The 21,678-nt window shown below is 42.5% G+C and overlaps 1 protein-coding gene and 1 non-coding gene across 7 annotated transcripts in view; both read left to right on the top strand.

The window, feature by feature from the left end:
* CREB5 (cAMP responsive element binding protein 5) overlaps positions 1-21,678 on the top strand; it is a 369,622-nt gene that overhangs the window by 324,676 nt on the left and 23,268 nt on the right. The gene's annotated exons all lie outside the window — the stretch shown is intronic.
* LOC114814061 lies at positions 4,149-4,284 on the top strand. The gene has a single exon (XR_003761803.1). It is a non-coding gene; the product is annotated as a small nucleolar RNA SNORA7 (small nucleolar RNA).

The raw sequence follows: 21,678 nt of genomic DNA, 5'->3' as shown, positions 1-21,678 counted from the left end.
GCTTTTCCTCTTAATCTCCTAGTGTATTAGTAGCATCACTGTCTTGTTAAGTACCTGCCTCCTGCTGGTTTTTGGTCGGTAAGGCAAACCAAGGAGTGTCAGAAACTGTTGAGGGGGTAGTGATGGTGGGAGAGGCGGAGCTAACAGCTTCTTTTGGGACCTAGTGAAAAGAGCATAGACCTGGGAGTCATAGGACCTGAGTTCCAATCCCTGATCAGCCACTTGTCTGCTGTGTGACTTAGGGCAAGTCACCAAAGTTCTCTGTGCCTCAGGTTCCCCCCCCATTTGGGGGGAGTATTTAAGCACTTATTATGTGCCCGGCACTGTAAGCTAATCAGGTTGGACACAGTTCCTGTCTCATGTGGGGCTCACGGTCTTAATTCCCATTTTACAGATGAGGTAACTGAGGCATAGAGAAGTTAAGCGACTTGCCTGAGGCCACAGAGCAGACAAGTGGCAGAGCTGGGTTGGAACCAAGGTCCTTCCTACTCCTAACCCGTGCTCTAGCCACTAGGCTACACTGCTTCCTCATCTTTTAAATGAAGATTTAAAACCTCCTACCTCCTAAGACTATGAGCCCCTTGTTGATCAGGGACTGTATCTGATCTTATTTTCTTTCTACCCCAGTGCTTAGTACATTGCTTGGCATATAAATTATTAGTAGTAATAGTTATAAAAGTGATGGTGGTAGAAATAGCAGTAGTAAAGAAGAAGAGAATAAGACTCCCAAATTGCACATGGGTTTACCTTCTTTTTACAGAGCCTTTGAATTCCTGAACGAGAAAGAAGGGAAGCAATGTAAATTCAGCATGCACAAGAGTAAAAAGACAACTTCATGCTTTGATTTGTCCATAGCCGCTTCATCCAGTTCATTTGTTCTACTTCCCACTGCACCAGTCAATCAATCAATAGTATTTTTGAGCACTATATTAAGTAGTTGGGAGAGTACAGTAGAGTTAGTAGACACAATCCCATTCCCCAAGGAGTGTGCAATCCAGCAGTGGGGACAGACACTGAAATAAATTACAGGTAGGGGAAGCAACTGCTTATAAAGATATGTGAATAAGTGTTGTGAGGAGAAGCATTTATTCGGGCTGTGTTTTTCTAGGATAGATTGTTTCCCTATTCTGTAGTGAGATAAAGTATTTTTGATTTGCAGGCAGTGGCCAGTACACTGCCCATCACATAGAGTCTTTGACCAGTGTTCTCTGGGTGAATTGGGGTGGTGCCATTGATGACTTTGTGCACCTAGCAGTTTCTAGAAGACTTGTTGGGTACCTGCTGAAAGGTATTTCCTGCTGAAAGTAACAGAGTGTCAATCAAAGCAGGGAGGTGAGAAGGCCTAAAATCAGGTGAGACTTAAGATGAGTGGATGGAATTGTTGTTTAGACAGGCAGAAAGAGAGAAAATGGGAAATCATTAATCTGGCCCTGCAGGAAAGAGGATCTCATACCTTTTTTTTTTAATGGCAGGAACCCCAGAGTTGTAGGAATAGTACAAAAATGGGTAGGGAAAAAACATGGCAACTGATATTCCTTGTACACAAATTCCCACAGGGCGCTGGAAATTTGGGGCAGCTGTGTTCTTTGCCTTGCAGCTTACTTAAAAAGAAGGAAGCTGGGTGTTTGGCGAACACAGGGGGAATCTCACAAGTTTCATGCTGAATCTCTGCAGGAGACATGTACGATTCATAGGTTTCGGATAAATCTCTGCATGCCTCCCCGGTTTTTCCTGCGGATGTGCCCCGACTGGGGCGCTTTTTAAGAAATACCCCTGCTCTGGGACAAATTAGATCTGTTCCATGGAAAAGGCACTGCACATGGTTTCTTACCATTGTCAGATGCTGTTTCTGTTTTTTATTTAAGGATCAAAATGCAACAGAGTGTGCCAGACATGGGGCAAACGGGAAACTACTCGCTCCTGAAAGAAACCACGTGGTGAGACTGGGATTTTTCAGTTAGGGGTGGTCATTTCCTGGAGTCCTGCAGGGAGTAGGAGGACTGGTGAGGTGCATGCCAACCTTGAGAGGAAACAGGACATGTAGGGTGAAGTGGGTCATTTCATTATTCCTCATGGAGATCATTCCCATATTCCTGTGGCCACTTCAAAAGTAGAAAATGAATTAGTCCATGTTCAGAAATATGCAAGCATTACAAAACATTACTCAACAAAAAGACCTTGGGCTACCTGAATTATAATAATAATTGTGACATCTATTAAGCGCTTACTATGTGCCAGGCACTGTACTAAGCACTGGAGTGGATACAAGCAAATTGGGTTAGACCCAATCTCTGTCCTACACTGGGCTCACAGTCTTCATCCTCATTTTACAGATGAGATAACTGAGGCACAGAGAAGTAAAGTGACATGTCCAAGGTCACAAAGCACAGTTATGTGGCTGCAAACATCTTGACCCATTTGGAAGCTTGATGTAAGCAAGCATTTCAAGGGTGAACACTATGAATTTCTCTCTTGAAATAATGTCAATAATTCCCCTTGCCCTTATTGTTCTACTTCCCTTCTCAGTGAATGAGGAGAACAGGCTGACTTAAGTGTGCTGGAAAAATCCTGTGATGACTTAGGTGGGAGGGAGATAAAGAATGGCCTCTAAAGCCCCCTAAGGAGCTTCCATTTAATGGCAACTAACTCCTGTCCCTTCACCCCCCAACTAGAAAAAGGTAGACACATCTGTGGGGCACAGAGCTTCCATTCTCAGCCATCGGAGAGGAAATGGAGAAGTCCTTTGCCAGTTAGGACTGCAAGGGGAATTTGAGGGAGGAAAAGAAAAGGGGAAGGGAGGAGGCTGGCATTATTCAAATGAATGGATGTCCAGGATCTGGGAACAATCATCCTATTCAAATGGCAAGTGTCATGGAATATTAGCGCCCAAAGCAGCCAGAACTGGAGTTGTCCTGTAACGGTGCTGCACACCTGCTCACTGCTCAGGTCCAGGGCCAACCAGGTTGAGGATTGGTAAGATTTGGTAAGATTCATTCAATAGTATTTATTGAGCGCTTACTATGTGCAGAGCACTGTACTAAGCGCTTGGGATGAACAGGTCGGCAACAGATAGAGACAGTCCCTGCCGTTTGACGGGCTTACAGTCTAATCGGGGGAGACGGACAGACAAGAACAATGGCACTAAACAGCGTCAAGGGGAAGAACATCTCGTAAAAACAATGGCAACTAAATAGAATCAAGGCGATGTACAATTCATTAACAAAATAAATAGGGTAACGAAAATATATACAGTTGAGCGGACGAGTACAGTGCTGTGGGGATGGGAAGGGAGAGGTGGAGGAGCAGAGGGAAAAGGGGAAAATGAGGCTTTAGCTGCGGAGAGGTAAAGGGGGGATGGCAGAGGGAGTAGAGGGGGAAGAGGAGCTCAATCTGGGAAGGCCTCTTGGAGGAGGTGATTTTTAAGTAAGGTTTTGAAGAGGGAAAGAGAATCAGTTTGGCGGAGGTGAGGAGGGAGGGTGTTCCAGGACCGCGGGAGGACGTGACCCAGGGGTCGACGGCGGGATAGGCGAGACCGAGGGACGGTGAGGAGGTGGGCGGCAGAGGAGCGGAGCGTGCGGGGTGGGCGGTAGAAAGAGAGAAGGGAGGAGAGGTAGGAAGGGGCAAGGTGATGGAGAGCCTTGAAGCCTAGAGTGAGGAGTTTTTGTTTGGAGCGGAGGTCGATAGGCAACCACTGGAGTTGTTTAAGAAGGGGAGTGACATGCCCAGATCGTTTCTGCAGGAAGATGAGCCGGGCAGCGGAGTGAAGAATAGACCGGAGCGGGGCGAGAGAGGAGGAAGGGAGGTCAGAGAGAAGGCTGACACAGTAGTCTAGCCGGGATATAACGAGAGCCCGTAATAGTAAGGTAGCCGTTTGGGTGGAGAGGAAAGGGCGGATCTTGGCGATATTGTAGAGGTGAAAATGCACTCTCAGCGTGCTCCCCGGTTCCTTTCCAATCCCTGCAGATGCTTTCAGAGACAGGGTATAGAGTTGTCTGAGACACATCTGTTACCGGAAAGGACCTTAATGGAAACTGGGGAGGTTTTACAAACTGATATGCAAAAATGAACTGCTCTTTCAGTTAAAAACATGATTCTGATGCAATAAACTCATTATTATAGCAGAATCAAGTAACCCTACTCAAACCTGAACCCTCTCAGGGTCATGCCTGGAGAGTTTCCAGCATTCTACCAGTCTCAACTATGGGAGGGAGTCAAGTGGAGGCCTACCTATTCCATTCCTAGCTTGGGCAGTGGCTAGAGAGTGGAAGACAGTCTGCTACAAGTCAAAACCCAACTGCGCTGGGCAGCAGCAGCATGGGAGAGAGTCAAGTGTGGACATTCGAGTTTATTGAGCGAAAGAAGGCAAAGGTAAACCACTTTCATATTTTTACCAAGAACACTCTATGGATGCACTGCCAGAATGATTGCAGATGGAGTTGGGGTGTTCTGGGAGAGATTTGTCCATGGTGTCACTATGGGTCGGAGACGACTCGACAGCATAAGGCTAGACTCAAACCTGAACTACTTACTATGGTGATGCTTTTACTTTCACACAAAAACTTTATCTCAATATATTTAGGACCAGCTTTTACAGCCATGATATATTATCCAAATCCATGAATTATTGAATATAAGTGTTATTCCTAATGTTCCTGACCTGACCAGTGAGTAGTATCCAATGCTAATTCATGAGCCTTTCAAATCTGTTTGTTGGTAACCACAGCCGTTTTTGCTCCTTAGATTGGGGCATTGGGTTTTTTGAAGGGAGAGGTCAGTCTCCTTCCATCTATTTAAAGTTGTTTAAGTGAAAGGATTGTGAGCCTTTCTGACAACCTTTATGCCAGGATAAGCACAAAGCTCTAACGCCGGCTCGACTGACTGAGCCTCTGAAGGGTCACGGATCTGGTCACAGATCACAGGTGCCTTTTGAGTATATGCATGTGTACAGAGAATGTCTTTTGCTTCCATTATTCTTCCCAAAAGCTTAATACAGTGCACTGCATTCAATAGGCACTCAGTAATTACCATTCCTGCTACTACTATTAATTACTACATGCTTAGATGCTGCCCCCAAACTTTCCTGCATGTGGTGTTTCAGTAGGGATGGGGATGGAACTGGGGAGAGCTTAAAGAGTGCATTTTCTTCCTACTAAATCTTACCAGTCACTCTAAATCAGTCAATCAGTGGTATTTATTGACCATTTACTGTGTGCAGGGCACTGTACTAAGCACTTAGGAGAGTACAGTACAATGGAGTTGGTAGATGCATTCCCTCCCAACCTAGATCCTAACAACTGTAGTTAAGAAGACACCCCATTTTTTGAGATTAACTTATTATATTCATATTTATTATCATCGGTATTAATTGAACACATATCGTGTGCAGAGCACTGTAGATATTTGGGTATTTGGGGAGCATACAAGAGAAATAGAAGGCAGGAACCTTGTCTTCAAGGATCTTATAATCTATGAATTGGCCTCTCTTGCCATTTTTGACATATGTAATCACTATGTGAAATAAGAAGGTAAATTTTAGGGCTGCCCATTTTCATGCCGCTGACATGGAGCATTTTTCAAAAGTTATTAGCTAGGTCTACTCCAACATAAATGTTTCCCAACTAGAGATCAATGAAAGAAAAGCAAACCAAAAAGCGTAACACATTGAGTGGTATATTCCACCACCACCTCCTAATCCTCTCCCTCCTCCTCCTCCTGTCTCACCTTTGCTGGTCACGGGTGATCATTGTTGAGAGTCCTGAAAGGGGTATGGATTGTGAACAGGACTCAAGTTGAGAAAACAAAAGATACTGTATTTTCTTAGGTTTGGACCTGCTTCAGAATCAAGTGTCACCTTGCTTTACTCTTTTTTTGATGCAGTGTGCTCAGTATTATAGATGAATTTACTTATTTTCAAAACCTTGCTCAGAAGGGCATTTTCCACCAACACTAATATGCTGTACTTTTGCTCAGGAGAGAAACGCATTCTGTCCCTGTTGGCAAAGAATGCAATATGTGGCATCCCACCAAAGGAGTTTAATCATGAAATACTTCCCATTGAGAAACAGGTATTGGAAGGAAATCAAAGGACGTTTCTGAGGAGGAGTAGAAGCGAAGGAAAAAAAATTAAAAAAAAAGAAATCATGGACTGAAAAGGGACCAAGGAAAACACCCCATCCTTGCTTTGAAACACACACCCACGACTCCCCGTCCCATCCACAGCCCAACAGCGTGTCAGACTTCGACCAGACTGGAAAGCGTTGGCGTATTTATAGAACATGAATGGCTTGGAGAAAATGCTGCAGTCCAAGCCTGGAGATAGTAATTATGGTACTTGTTAAGCACTTACTATGTGCCAAGCTCCGTTCTTGGCGTCTCCTGCAACACCGGCCACACAGAGGCACCATTTTGGCCGTTTACTTAGTCCGCTATCTGCTGGGCAAGATAAAATCTGTGGCCCCATGAAAAATCTCTTTTAGCTACACAGTGTTTTCAAGTCAGGCAAGATGCTAATTGGACTGTGGCAGGGGAATTTTCTCTGGAGCTGCCATCACTCTTTCCATTTGGTTCAGTGGTTTACACATTTGGTTAACCATTTTGTTAGCCTCTGGTTAACCACCATGGTCTGAAAACTTTCAAGAAGTGGGCAGTCGTTGCTCCTCAGTACTCCTCAGTTTACAATGTTTCCTTACCTGCTCCGTGGAGGCCATACAATCTCTTACTGCCATATGGCGATCCCAAGGGGCCAGTTGCTAATCCCCCATCTGGGACCTGCTTAGCAGAGGAAGTGGGGAATCCAGGAGCCCCTGACTTTGATTTCACAAGCTTGAATTCAGGAGGCCCTTGTTTTGATTTTGTAGGTGTGGTTTGATTCTGTTCTCACTTCTTTTTCAAAATGAACAATAATGTTAACTGTGGTGTCTATTACGCACTTTGCCATGTGCCAAGTACTATGCTAAGCACTTATCCTAATCTGTAGTCTTTAAATTGCCAAGTAAAGAGCATTACTCAGTTTTCAAGTGGAATTAAAGTTGTGAACCACCAGGTAGTCCTTTGGTGCAGAATGCACACTTTTCCTCTTGTTATCAGCTTTGTTTATCCTGCAGGGGGAAACAGATGAGCTAGTGGAGGTATCCCGACCCTTCTACGTTCCAGCTCTGCCCCCAATTCCGTATGCGTCCTCAAGATGGTTGGTTGGTTTGTTTTATGGAATTTTTTAAGTGCTTACTATGTGCCAGGCACTGTACTAAGTTTAGGGTACATACAAGATAAATGGTTGGACGCAGTCTCTGTCCCCACAGGGCTCACAGTCTTAATCCCCATTTTACAGATGAGGTAACTGAGGCCCAGAGAAGTGAAGTGATTTACACGAGATTACACAGCAGACAAGCGCCAGAGCCAGGATTAGAGCTCAGGTCTTTCTGACTTCCAGGCCCGTGCTCCATCCGCTATGTCACGTCGCTTCTCGACAAGCTAGTCATTAAACACCTCTACCCCTTGGTGTTGTCCATCCATAACCTGTGGGGATTGCAGTTTACTGCCTGCCTCCCGAGGTGGCTGCCTGCAAAAAACTGTGTAATCCCTGAAGGCAACTACTGTAGGAATGCCAGGTTCGCACATTATCTGACCTTGGTGAACAACTGTTTGGAGGTGGCAGAAGACTAAAGGCGCTCCCTCTTAAAAGAAAATAAATCCTGAAAATGACCTTGAAATGTTCCTAAAGGAAAAAAAATTTAGAGGCCATTTTTCAACTTGATGGAAAGGGCTGAATTTTGTCATTCTTTATAAATGTGGTTTTTAATTCATAATAATAATGGCATTGGTAAGTGCTTACTATGTGCCAAGCACTGGGTGGGTATGACAATCAGATCAGACACAGCCCCTGTCCTACAAGGGGTTTGCCGCCTTAGGGGGAGAAAGAACAGTTATTTAATCCCCAGTTTACAGATGGGGAACCTGAGGCTGAGAGAAATAAAGTGCTTTGCCCAAGGTCCTGCAGCAGGCAAGTGACAGAGCTGGGATTAAAATCCAAGCCTTCCCTCTCCCAGTCACATACTCTTTCCCCAAGGCCAGATGCCTTTGCCTATTTACTAATTGGCTTCCAATAACAGCTACAAATTGTCATGATGGCGACACTCCATGTCAAAGAAGGGCAGACTAGGACATTGGGATCTGGGGTGCTGATTTCTAGTGAAACTGGATTTCTCTGGCAAGTTACCTCTGCTGAATGAAATCTGTTCACGAACTGTGAGGGGAGGCTCCTGGCTGAGACAGTTTGTCGTTGTGTACAGAAGACCGTGAAATAGAGCATTGAAGCCTGTCTCACCCGACATTTCTGTGTACCTCTGCTGTGGCCGATCAGATGAGCATAGCCAGCCACCCAAAGAGTTGGCATCCATCAGTGGGCATTACCAAACTGGGTTAAAACCACAGACCCACCCACCCCACCCCCGCACCCCGGCCCTGCTCTTTGGAGACCAGACAAAACCCCCTAGTCTGAGAGGTTTTGAAGGGATTGCTGTGGGCCTCTTCCCAGTGCCTCTGTCCTGGGATCAATAATAATAAGAATAATAATATTTGTTAAATGCTTATTCTGTGTCAAACACTGTTCTAAGCGCTGGAATAGATACAAACTAATCAAATTGGACAAAATCCTTGTCCCACGTAGGGCTCCCAGTTGTAATCCCCATTTTGCAGATGAAGTTATTGAGGCCCAGAGAAGTCAAATGACTTGCCCAAGGTCACACAGCAAAGTGCCAGAGCCGGGATTAGAACCCAGATCCTTCTGAATCCCAAGTCGGTGCTCTTTCCACTATGCCATGCTGCTTGTTTAGGCATTAAGTACTTCCTCTGTGCCAAGTATTAGGAACTGGGTTAGATAGAGATAGGTAGTTGGGCACGGTCCTTGACTCACATGGGACCCACAGTTTATGAGATGAGGAGAGCAGGTATCTTATCTCCATTTTACAGATGAAGAAACTGAGGCTCAAAGTGTTAAGTGACTTGCACGAGATCACCCAGATGGCCAAAGCTTGAACTAGAACCCAAGTATCCTGAATCCCAGACCCATTTTCTTTCCATTAGGCCAGACTGCCTCTAAGAGTATGAGACCGCCCCCCGCCAACTCACTTTCAAATCCCCATTGCAGAGTAATAATTATATTATGGTGCTGGTTAAGCGCCTGATATGTGTCAAGTACTGTCCTAAGAGCCAGGCTAAATGTAAGTTAATCAGGTCAGATGCAAACTCTCTCATGTCAGGTTCACAATCTAAATTGGAGGGAGAACAGGTATTGAATCCTAATTTTACAGTTGAGGACACTGAGCTTGATAAGTTAAGCGACTTAACCAAGGTCACACAACCGGCAAGTGGCAGAGCCAGGATTAGAACCACATCATCTGACACCCAGGTCCAGGCACTTTCGACTAGACCATGCTGCTTCCCAACTTCAAAACTGTTATCCCCCAATACATCCATCAGTTAAGGGGAACCAGAGCAAGTCGGAAAACCAGGCAGTGCTGTGGTGACAGGCAGGAGGGAGTCACTGACTAATTTGGTCAGAAAGACAACTCCTCCCCTGTAACTGTGTATATGAACAGGTCTAACATTTCATGAGATATCCTCTTGGTAACAAAAGCAGAGAGGGAAAACCAGGACATCTTGGCTAAATAACACTGGTTCTATCCACAGATTTGCTCGGGTAAATCAGAACCCTGCCATTTGGGTATTGTATTCTGATTATTATCCAAAATAGAGAACAAGGGCAGTCCTGAAACCTTTATATTTATTTGAAGGACAAAAGAATATACTGTTAACTTGAACTTACTCTTTTAAATGATTATAAGGGATGATTGGAGAATGGGTGTAATGTCAGGATACATTTAAACTTGAGGGAAGTTGTTCCTCATTATTTTATATGGTACTGCTAAGTGTGACATTCTCTTGGGCATTATTCTAAAGCACTTCTTAAAGGTAATTTTCTATAAAAAAAGAAAAGAAAAAAAGAGTGGCCAGATTTCTCATGCATTATAAATGCCTACTCTTTGGAATGACTTAAATTTTAGCATGCAGATCAAATAAGATTTAATGATCCTTTCTGAATTTCTCCAGGGTCCCTTTTTCTCCCTAGTGTGGTTTGGCCAAAATAGCAAAGATTGTGATGTTTACAAGAAGCTTTTAACAACGATTATCCCCAATCCTAGATCTGTCTGAATCTCCACAGGTCTTTTCCGCCATTTATCTTCTTGAGTGCGGTGAGACCAAGCAATACACAAGTGGCAGAGACATCATCTATTATAAATGTCTTCAGAGTCGAGGAACTATTTATAAAGGCCACGTCTGTGGTTTTGAAATGGTTGCCGAACGGGGCTCAACAACCTTCTTATCAGTGGCAAATGCTCCGGACTGCCAGTAACACCCCACCAAACAAAAAATTATCTAAAATTCCATCCGTCCATTTTCCTCTACAATTCTTGAGCCATTTAAGGAGCGTAAACTTTCCCTCGGGGAGGCACCGAGGATGCTGCTTTGTGGTCAGGTCCTGCAGCTGAAGCAGCCTCAGTATGTGACTAAACAATCCCCGCTCTCCACGTGTGCACCAGCCCCAATCGTGCTGTATTTGATTGCATCCTAAATTCAGTCATTTAGCTACCACATTGGTGCAAGTCACAATCTGCTTTCCTGGCATTCTCTCATATTTCTGTGCCCATATTTTTTATATTAGTCCAGCCCTTTATGAGGGTATTACATTTTCAGTGTTTTTGTTGGAAATTTTTGGTAAATTGCTACATCTACCACATTTTTGGACTGGTGTTTGCCGTTTACTTTCTGTAATGCCAGTCTGTTATAATACTTTGAAATTTTATTGGAGTAATTTTCTCTCCCCCTCTAGACAGTGAGCTCATTATGGGCCAGGAGCATGTCTTCTAATTCTGTTGTACTGTACTTTCCCAAGCGCTTAGTACAGTATTCCACACCTAGTAAGCATGATATGATTATAATAAATATGATTGATGGATTGATTGACTGTAAGCTCCCTGAGGGAAGGGAACATGTCCATTAAACTCTATGGTACTCTCCCAAGGGCTTAATACAGAGATCTGCACATAGGTAGGCACTCAAAAAATACTATTGTTTGGCTGTTTGATTGAGCAGTAATAACCTAAGAGCCCTCACAAGCTCCTTGAAGGAGCAGTGAAGAAACATCCCAGCAAGAAAGGGAACATAGTACTGTTACAACTGAAGTGCCTGTTTTAAGGTAGACCTTCATTGGGCGATACCAGGAGGAATAACAAATTGGCTCCGTAGGCCAGAAATGTGAACTTCTGCCTTCTGGGTTCAGCCATGCATGAGCTTTGCCAGTTCAGTATGTCTCCTCTCGACAACATTGTTTGCTTTGTTTTCTCTTCTTGAATATTAAAACGTGTTGAAGTTTGGGAACCTCCGAGACAGCCTCTCATTAAGCAATGAGGTGTGCTGAGGAGTATGAGGATAAATGCTCCTCAGCCTTAAGCTAATGCTGAGAGATAAAGAGCTGGGAGAAATAGAAGACTGATTTTGCAGACGGGGGACAAGCTGTCTGTGAGAAATTAGCATATTAGGAACTTGGCATTGTGCAGAGGCACTGTGTGAACAAAACATACCACTTCCCCTTTCTTTAGCTTTTTAGATAAAGTGTGTCACTCAAGGTGCTATCACAATGGAAATATGTCAAACATTGAGCTTGGATTAGGAATATCTGTCTCTGCTGTTTCAGGAAAAGAGGAATCCTCTCCCTTTATTTTTCTTTCTAAAAATGAACACGGTAACGCTTTGCACGGAAGTATTATTTCCATAGGAAATCTTCCTGTAACTTTAAATTTTCGTTCTAACCCTCCATCTTTCTGACTATACCGTAGACTGATACTGATTAGACAATTTCATTGTGTCTTTTAAAAAAAATCAGGAGTGAAGGTGGGATCAGGATGTCATTTTCCTGATTATGTATGTCTGGTTATTGGTGAAATCAAGGGTCAGGGAAGTTAAGGTTACTTGACCAAATTAATGGCAGTTTTGAGATTACAATCCAGCTCTTCTGAGCAAGGATTCACTGGCTCCATGACTACAAGATTTGTGCCTCTTACTGCTTAGCTAATGACATGGAGTAATTCAACCTGAATTACAGAGTTTGGATTGATTTTTCAGTGGCAAGGAAGCATCTGAAATAGAATGGTTTTCAAACTGCTGAACAAAATTGGAGTGAATTCAGTGCATATAGATATTCTAAAGGAGATGAGCAGCAATTACATTGCAAGACCCAAAGTTCAGTGGCTTATTCTTATTATATTTGTTAAGCACAGTTCTAAGAGTTGGAGTAGATTCATTCAGTTGTATTTATTGAGCACTTACTGCGTGCTGTAGGGGTTCCTCAAGAGTCAGTTCTTGGTCCCCTTCTATTTTCCATCTACACTCACTCCCTTGGTGAATTCATTCGCTCCCACAGCTTCAACTATCATCTCTATGTGGATGACACCCAAATCTATATCTTCTCCCCTGTTCTCTATCCCTCCCTCCAGTCTCTCTTCGCCTCCTGCATTCAGGACATCTCTATTTGGATGTCCTCCCACCACCTAAAACTCAACATGTCCAAGACAGAGCTCCTTATCTTTCCTCCTAAACCCTGTCCTCTCCCTGAGTTTCCCATCACTGTGGACGGTACTACCATCTTTCTCGTCTCACAAGCCTGCAACCTTGATGTCATCCTTGACTCCGCTCTCTTATTCACCCCACATATCCAATCCGTTACCAAAGCCTGCCAGTCTCACCTTCATACCACCACCCTTTTCTCTCCATCCAAACCACTACCACATTAGTACAATCATTCTTCCTATCCCAACTGGATTACTGCATCAGCGCCCTTTCTGACTTTCCAACCTCCTGTCTCTCCCCACTTCAGTCCATACTTCACTCTGCTGCCCATATTATCTTTCTACAGAATCGTTCTGTGCATGTCACCCTCCTCCTCAAAAATCTCCAGTAGTTGCCCATCAACCTCTTTATCAATCAAAAATTCCTCACTATTGGCTTCAAGGCTCTCCATCACCTTGCCTTCTCTTACCTTACCTTACTTTTCCCCGTTTACATCCCAGCCCGCACACTCGACTCCTCTGGTGCTAACCTTCTCTTGGTGCCTTGTTCTCGTCTGTCCTGCCGTCAACCCCTGGGTCACATCCTACCTCTGGCCTGGAACGCCCACCCTCCTCGAATCTTCCAATCACACTTCCCCCCTTCCAAGCCCTTCTGAAGGCTCACCTCCTCCAAGAAGCCTTCCCAGACTAAGCCCCCCTTTTCATCAGCTTCCCCTCCCCTCCGTGTCACCCCAACCCGCTCCCTTTGCTCTATCCCTTCTACAGCACTTGTGTATATATGAACATATCTATAATTCTATGTAAATTAATGCCTGTTTACTTTTTTGATGTGTATATATATCTGTAATTCTATTTATATTGATGTCTGTTTACTTGTTTTGATGTCTGTCTCTCCCCTTCTAGACTGTAAGCCCAGCATGGGCAGGGAATTGTACTTTCCAAGTGCTTAGTACAGTGCTCTGCAAACAGTAAGGGCTCAATAAATACAATTGAATGAATGAATGAATGAACTAAGCGCTTAATATAAATTAAATCAGTTCAGGCACAGTCCCTGCCCTGCATGGGGCTCACAGTCTAAGTAGGAGAATAGCTTTATTCTGTATACATGAAGTAAGAAGAATTAAATAGTGATAAAACCTTGCAAGGCTTTTATGCCTATACCAGAGTCACTTATTATTCCACAAAACTCAACTGAAAATCAGTGTGATCTAGTGAATAGAGCACGACCCTGGGAGTCAGTAGAACCTGGATTCCAATCTCAGCTCCATCACTTGTCTTCTGTATGACAGTGGGCAAGTCACTTCACTTCTCTATGCCTCAGTTACCTCAACTTTAAGGTAAGGAAAGGTGGGACAGGAACTGCATCCAACCCGATTATCGTATACCTACTCCAGTGCTTAGTACACTGCCTGTTACATAGGAAGCACATAACAAATACCATAAAAAAATAACACCTGAGACTAGGATATCAGAATTGGTAGCCAGAAACTGACACACTTCCTCTTTTCTGTACACTTCTCTGCACACGGTAAACGCTCAACAAATGCCATTGTTGAATTAACTACATATACACTCCAGGAAGTGTTTTCACTATATGTTTTGTTAGACTGTGACAGTAGAATTGGAAGATATTCTGCTGACTGGATACAGCACAGTGACATGTTAGAAGAAACAGTTGTATATGTTGTGCACAGGATGTCAGAAAAGAATGAATACCACAGGGCAATTTTCCTTAAAGTTAGGTTCTGTTAGAATGCAGCTCCCACACTATAGAATAATAGGGGGTGTTATTTGTAGGCAATACAGAAGAATTACAATTACAAGAGTTGCAGGTGTGGTTGCTGTAGAGGACTGGAGATGAATCTCTCAAAACCCAATGGGTGCACAGTAATTGTTGCTGGGACACAGTCATTAATGTAAATGACAAAGATATTGAATTAAAACACATTATGTATGAAACAGTATGGATCCATTTCAATAAAAACAGGATGTCAGTATTGGATTAAGGCTGTTTATAAAATAAAAAAAACATATTCTTGGACTACACAATTGTGCCGTCAAGAATATAGAAATAAATCAAGAATATAGAAATGAGAATGTTGGCAGGCAGCACGAATTGGATGTAGCTTCTAGGCAGAACAACCAAATCTCTCATCTAGTAGGTTAGATCCCAGAAACAGGATATGGGGCACCGAAAATGCACTCCAATGACAATTTTTGAGAATGGCGTCTCATCAACTTGCATTTGTGAAGGAACAAATGAGGACACTCACACATAGAAGGATAATAAGAGAGCTTAATGGAATCAGTTGGATGTGATGTCTGGGGCTTTTGAGAAGTTTTATTGGCACATGAGACAAAAATGTTGTCTGAGACATAATATAAATGTTATATTATGCTACTGTGAAGAATGCTAAGGAAAAGGTTGGTTTTTTTCCTGCTGTCTTGGGAAATTCAAAATACAGGCTCTTAAGAATCTATTGTGTTCTCACTTTATAAATTATACCTGCATTCCCACCAGAGGGAAGAGGAATGTATTTTTCATTCTGAGCTTTAAATTAGGGCTATTAGATATCTCCCAAATACACACAACCATACATAAGGTATGTATAGAGAGCAGCTTCATATTTTCAATAAGGCCACATGTGGTTGTATCTCATTGAGCTGTTTCTGAGCAGTCCAGGATCGAAGTGGTTTAAAAATGAGCATTCCACACCCAGCACATGTTGTAAACATAAAACCTTTATTATTTTTTACTGGCTGTGAAAATGTACACAACAATGTATGTATGAGTGTGTGTGAATTAATGGTGCTGTCCTTTGGGTTTGGTTTTGGCACTCCTGACAGTATTTAATCCAAGGTGTGTGAGTTAGGCTGAGATTTTACACATGAGTGTGAGCTTGTTGCTGAAAAAGCTGGAAAATCTGATGTGTAACAGGCAATCCACTCCACATTGTATGCAAGTAACTCTAATCCTTTGATGTGATGATGGGTTTGCTACTTTTTTTATGGTATTTGTTAAGTGCCAGGCACTGAATTAAACTCTGGGGTAGATACAAGCTAATCAGGTTGGACACAGTCCATATCCCCCATGGGGCTCACAGTCTTAATTCCCATTTTACAGTTGAGGTAAGGGAGGCACAGAGAAATGAACTGTTTTGCCTAAGATCACACAGCAGAAAGTGGTGGAGCTGGGATCAGAACCCAGGTCCTTCTGAATCCTAGGCCTGGACTCTATCAACTAGGCCACACTGATTCTCACTTGAAGGATGGATGGATTTCGGGTGGGTTTCTTTTTTTTTCATATTCTACCTCTTGATCTTCTTGAGCTTCTGATTGGACAGAGTCACCCTTACTTCTTGTTACTTACAGAAGGAATCAAATGTTTTCAACCTGCTGATAGGTTTGCCCCTTTCAGACTTCACTGTGATATTGTTATATCATTATTTTATTTTCTAACACAAAATAAAATCAGTCCTGTTATGGTTCCTAAAGTCCTTAGGAACAGTCCTCCAGCACTGTCCTTGAATTCCTTGATTTCCGTGAAATCACTGTCCTTGATTTCCAGGTCTTCCAGTCTTTTTTAAAACTAATAGTAGTAATAATAATGGCATTTATTAAGCATTTACTATGTGTCAATCACTGTTCTAACTGCCGTGGTAGATTCAAGTAGGAGGGAGATTAGGTATTGCATCCCCATTTTAGAGCTGAGGAAACTGAGATACAGAGAAGTTAAATGACTTGCCCAAGGTCATACAGCAGATAAGTCGTGGAGCCGGTATTAGATCTCAGGTCCTCTGACTCTCTGGCCTGTGTTCTTTCTTCTAGTCAAGCTGCTTTCCCATCAGACTCAAATACACACTTCCAGAAAGTTCCAACGATTAATTTCTCTTTCCATTTTGCTTACTTTTTGAACATTTAGGACTTCTTGAGACTATTTAGATAAATTAATAATGATAGTTCTTATTTAATGAGTGCTTCTCCAGGGATGCTGAAATTCATGTAGCTTGTGGGATCTGAACATGCTCTCAAGTGATTGAGCTGGCTGAATGGAAATACTAAGCTTGTGTCTGCATGGGCACAGTGAAATAGAGAAATGAGGCAATTATCTGGGTACTACACACAAAAATGCCTGCTTTGGAGGGAAAATAAAGGTTTTGATGTGACTATCCAAATTGATTGCGCTTTTCTCCATTTAACTCTGCCCATGTAACCATAGCCTACATCTCATTTCTAAGTGTGAGAACCTTTGTCTATTTTTCTGGAGGTGGAAATTCCTCATGCCAGTAAGAATTGAAGCAAAACATACCTCTCTCTCCATTCATAAAGCACTAATAACATGCTTTGCTCCTCATGCAAAGATTATAAGTGTCTGGTTCTCTTTGGCTCTGGATACATCCTTGTAACGTGTGTTGACAAAATATTGGTTTTACCTGCACGTAGAAAAAGAAATCAAATGTTTGAGGGAGCAGAGTGGCCTAGAAGAAAGAACATGGACCTGAGAGTCAGGGGACCTGGGTTCTACTCCTGTCTCTGCCACTTGCTTGCAATATGACCTTGAGCAAGTCATTTCATTTCTCTGTGCCTCAGTTTCTTCAACTGTAAAATGGGGATTTGAAACCTGTTCTCCCTCCTACTGAGACTGGGAGCCCCATGTGGGACAGGGACTATATCTGACCTGATTGATTTGTATCTACCCCAGCACTTAGAACAGTGCTTAACACAGAGTAAGAACTTAAATACTGTAATAATAATAATAATAGTAGTTATAATTATTATTTAGCTGAGGACCTCTAGAGAGAATCTCCAAGGGCATTTACTTCGTGTGAAAAAAGGAAGAAGAATTGTCATATTTTCAATTAGGTTTGGCCTCTAACTTGAAATGAGCCCAGAAATACAAAATTTTGATATCATCACATTCTCTTATAGGTCACAAGAAAACAGCTGTTTGCAATTAGAACTTTAAAAAAATTCCCCAAAGTCTCCCCCTCACCACTCGCCACCCCCACCTCACCTCACTCCCAAATTCAACCCGTTTTCTACATTCCAATTGGATTTTCATGGTCTGTGCACAGCCGAAGCAATTGATCTTGCTGAGAGAAAAACAATGTTTACAGTTTCACAAATGTTTCTAATTGGCAGCAGCAACTTGTTACAAAAAAAAAGATAACTGTGGCCTGGGGTGTGTGGTTGTGTGCGTGTGTGTGAGTTTGTGCATGCGTGGGTGTGGGCACGCGCTGCGCGTGGCGCTCCGTGATGCAGAACTGATCTAAGCATGAAGCTAAAGAGGCGCTGGACTGGGTAATTGCCGTTGTGGCTGCACTGGGACAGGATGAGGTAGATAGCTGGTTTCTTACCAGGATTCAGATCCAGGGCAGCTGGTCCACCCTCCCATTGGGAACAGTGAACAAGGAGCTTGTAAAATACACAGACCACATGGAAATGACCCCTATTGACTGAAACCAGCTGTATGTCAAGCTTTTCGCTGTCTCTCTTGATTTGCTATCACAAATAAGTGGATAGGGGAGATGGGACTAAGGAACAAAAACAAATTCAGTTATTCTTGCCTGCTGTCGCACCTCAGTAATAAGCACAGTGCTTTTCAGCAGAAAGATATTGTTTATTTGCGCATTGGTTTGCCTCTCCTCCTTTCCTTCCCCTCCTCTTGGCTTTGGGAAGAATGTAATTTCAAACAAAACACAATACAGCTTCAAAGGGGGAAAAAAATCAATCAGAGAAATGTATTTTGGACACAGTTAACGGTAATTTATCGTCTCTAAAAGTATGGGTTACGACTATGTATTTTTGGTGGATTTTAATGATTTACCATACCATGGTCCTGACCGACATTTGGACAGTGAAGCTGTTGTTCAACACTTTTGAAATTGTGTGAGAAGGTTTTTGAATTGCCTGAAGCGTATGTTAAATCAACATGTCTAAAATCACTTTTGTATTTGTTTCTTTCCTCAGCAAATGGTCAAGAGAGAGAAGATAGGGCTAGGAAGCAGGGGGCCTGAGCTTAATTTCTGCCTCTGCTATAAAATCCATGCCAAAATCATTTTTGTTCTCTAGGAGGTGATTTAGCTTCTTTATTATGGAAAACTTTAATTTTATAGAAATTGAAAACTGGGGTTTTAAGAAAAACTTGTTATAGTGTTCCTTAGACTGTGAGGCTCATGTTGGGTAGGGACTGTGTCCAACCTGATGATATTGTATTTACCTTAGTGCTAAGTACAGTCTACTAAGAGTACACATATTAAGTGCCCAACAAATACCACAATTATTATTATTACCAAATCTCATGTGGTGCATATGCACACAAATTGTGTCGCTATGTTCCAAATGTTTTTAATTCTCTAACAGTGCACTAGCCAAAAGTGCAAGCAGAAACTCTGTTTTATGGCAGAACAGAGTATACCTAGATGCTTAGGAACATACACTAAAAGAAGTCACAGTCCCTGTCCTCACGGAGGTCATAATATATATCAAGACCCATTTCATCTACCAGATCAAGCTACTGTTTAAGTGATGAGGAGCTAGTGTGTTTGTTTCTCAGGTACATATGCTCCCAATTCAAGTTGAACAAACTGTAAGCTAATGCAGAATTTTGCTGGTAGAAGCCAGCAAAATTCTTGTTTCTTTCCTTTGGGTTTTCTCTCTGAATCCTTTCATTTTTTTCCTCTCTTTTGACATTCCTTATTTTTTTTAATTTGCCCCTCCTTTTTGCGGGGAGGGTACTAGTTTTCTTCAACTGCTCGGTTGACTCAGGCAAAGTAAAAACCTGTTCCTCCCTGGAGTTGGTATCCCCGAAGTGGATTATGTGACAAAAATGTATCTTTTGTGGGTTTGGTCTCAGGACAGCATGTAGGGGGCTGCTTCCAGGAAGCTCCTTCCATTTCCTCCTTAAAATGGGGTCATGGGAACACAAGCTGAGCCTCACAGATCCCGATAAATTGGGGTAAAGATCACAGCAGCAGGACTCTTGCCTCCACCCCACTGATGTTCTGGGACTATTGGTGTCTGTCATTCAACCAGGAGAAGAGGGTGAGGTGGTTGTTGTCAAGAGCATGATGCGTCAGTATTGTATTCTTCTGAAATTGGGAATTCTTGCTTTCAGAGTGAAACTAAGCTCTCTAGCTGTGGTTTTTGACATTTTCCCTCTCTTTTAAATTTACTATGTAAATCTGAAGATGGCGAGAAGCGGTGACATATTTTATGGTATTTGTTAAGCAACTACTATATGCCAGGCCCTGTTCCTCATCTGTAAAATGGGGATTAAGACTGTAAGCCCCAAGAGGGACACAGACTGTGTTCAACTCGATTAGCTTGTATTTACTTCCAGTGCTTAGTACAATGCCTGGCACATAGAAACAAATATTATTAAAAAGCACATAATAAATGCCATAATAATTACTATAGAGTATCTTCTCTTTCTCACAACCACACCCCTGTCATTCTTCAGCTCAGAACATAAACTAGCAGAGAGATCTGAATTGCTTCAGTAAATACTTAAGGAACTTGGTCTGATCTCCTTAATTAGAGAATCATCTCCATAGATGCATTGCTAAATTAAAGACCCTTGTCTAGTTGTAGGTAAGTAGGTATAATACCTAGGTATATCCTTAGCTTTCAATAAATGTTAATTAACAATGATTAATAATATTCTGAGGTATTTGAACTAGGCTGATTATGGCATGACTAGCTGAGCTCCAGTAAAAAGTCACCTATTTTAGGGGGTTTTCCCCTTTCACTTTTTTGTTCTATCTCCCTGTTTGTGGCTGTTTGGATCCCTGATGTTTCTGTCTCTCTCTCATATTTTCTGCCCCCAACCCATTTTCCTCCCCTTCACAATTTCACACTCTCATTCCCTCCTCTCCTTATTCCTCCCTACCCTCATTCACATAAAGAGAAGTCATCAATCTTTTGTTAGGAAAAACCCCTCCTCTAGAATAAAACAGAGCCTGACCATGTCCCATACGACTGCCATTTTGATTTTAGCAGAGATCCCCATCTAGGGCTGGATCAGCATCAGGAACCTAGTTGGGTGTGCTTCATCTTGAGGACTTTTAATCCCTTGACTCATTTCCCCCTTTTCAATTTTCTGACATTTACCTGCTGAAATACTCTCTCACCCTTTCTTTTGGTGTTTCATTTCTGTCTCTCACTCATCTCTTTCCATCTCTCCAATGTCTCTTACCTAAGTCACCCTCTCAAATTCGTGCCCTTCTTTGTGTCTCATGTGTTTACTCAGATGCTTAATGCTTTCACCCAATTAGTCATCCCTGCTTTTTTGAGCTATGTATTTGCACTTTGTCTTCTTTTCCTCCTGTTCTCTGCTGCTCAAAAAGAGCAGTGTATTGTGGGAACAGAGCCAAGACATTAAATCTTACTTTTTTTTTCTTAATTTGAAAATGTGGTTTTTGTATCTTTCAGTACCTATACCTCAGTTAAAAGTGGCAATGTTTTGGGAGACATTGATGTGGCCAGTGCTTTTTTCTTATATGAAAGAGTCCTTTAACTGTTTACTTCTGAGTCAGGACCTGATTGTGAGAGAGGAGTTTGTCCCAGAGTTGAGAAATTGATAGTTCTCTTTAATTATCTAATTTTCTGGGCTCAGCCTTTGCTCTCCAGATGACCAGGGTTCTAATCCTGGGTCCCCTACTTGTCTGCTCTGTGACCTTGGGCAAGTCGCTTAACTTTCTTTGCCTCAGTTACCTCATCTGTAAAATGGGGATTAAGACTGTGAACCCCATGTGGGACATGAACTGCGTCCAGCCTGATTAGCTTGTATCTTCCCCAGTGCTTAGTTCAGTGCTTGGCACATAGTAAGCGCTAACACATACCATTTTAAAAAATAGTTGTACTTGTAGTTAATTGTTGACATTCAGTGGCATTCACTGAAGCCCTATAGTGTGCTCTCTCGTCTCTGCCCGAACTGAGATATGAAAACATTGTTTTGATTTAATCCTATGGGGAAAAAATGTTGGGTGTTGCCTAGGATTGCCAGTGTATTGTTATACTCAAAATTCCAAGAAATGCAGAATTCTCAATTCTT

This window comes from Ornithorhynchus anatinus, chromosome 8 (genome assembly GCF_004115215.2).
Source record: "Ornithorhynchus anatinus isolate Pmale09 chromosome 8, mOrnAna1.pri.v4, whole genome shotgun sequence".
Classification (NCBI taxonomy): Eukaryota; Metazoa; Chordata; class Mammalia; order Monotremata; family Ornithorhynchidae; genus Ornithorhynchus; species Ornithorhynchus anatinus.
The sequence above is the reverse complement of the archived record's forward strand: the minus strand, read 5'-3'. Positions and strand labels throughout refer to the sequence as shown.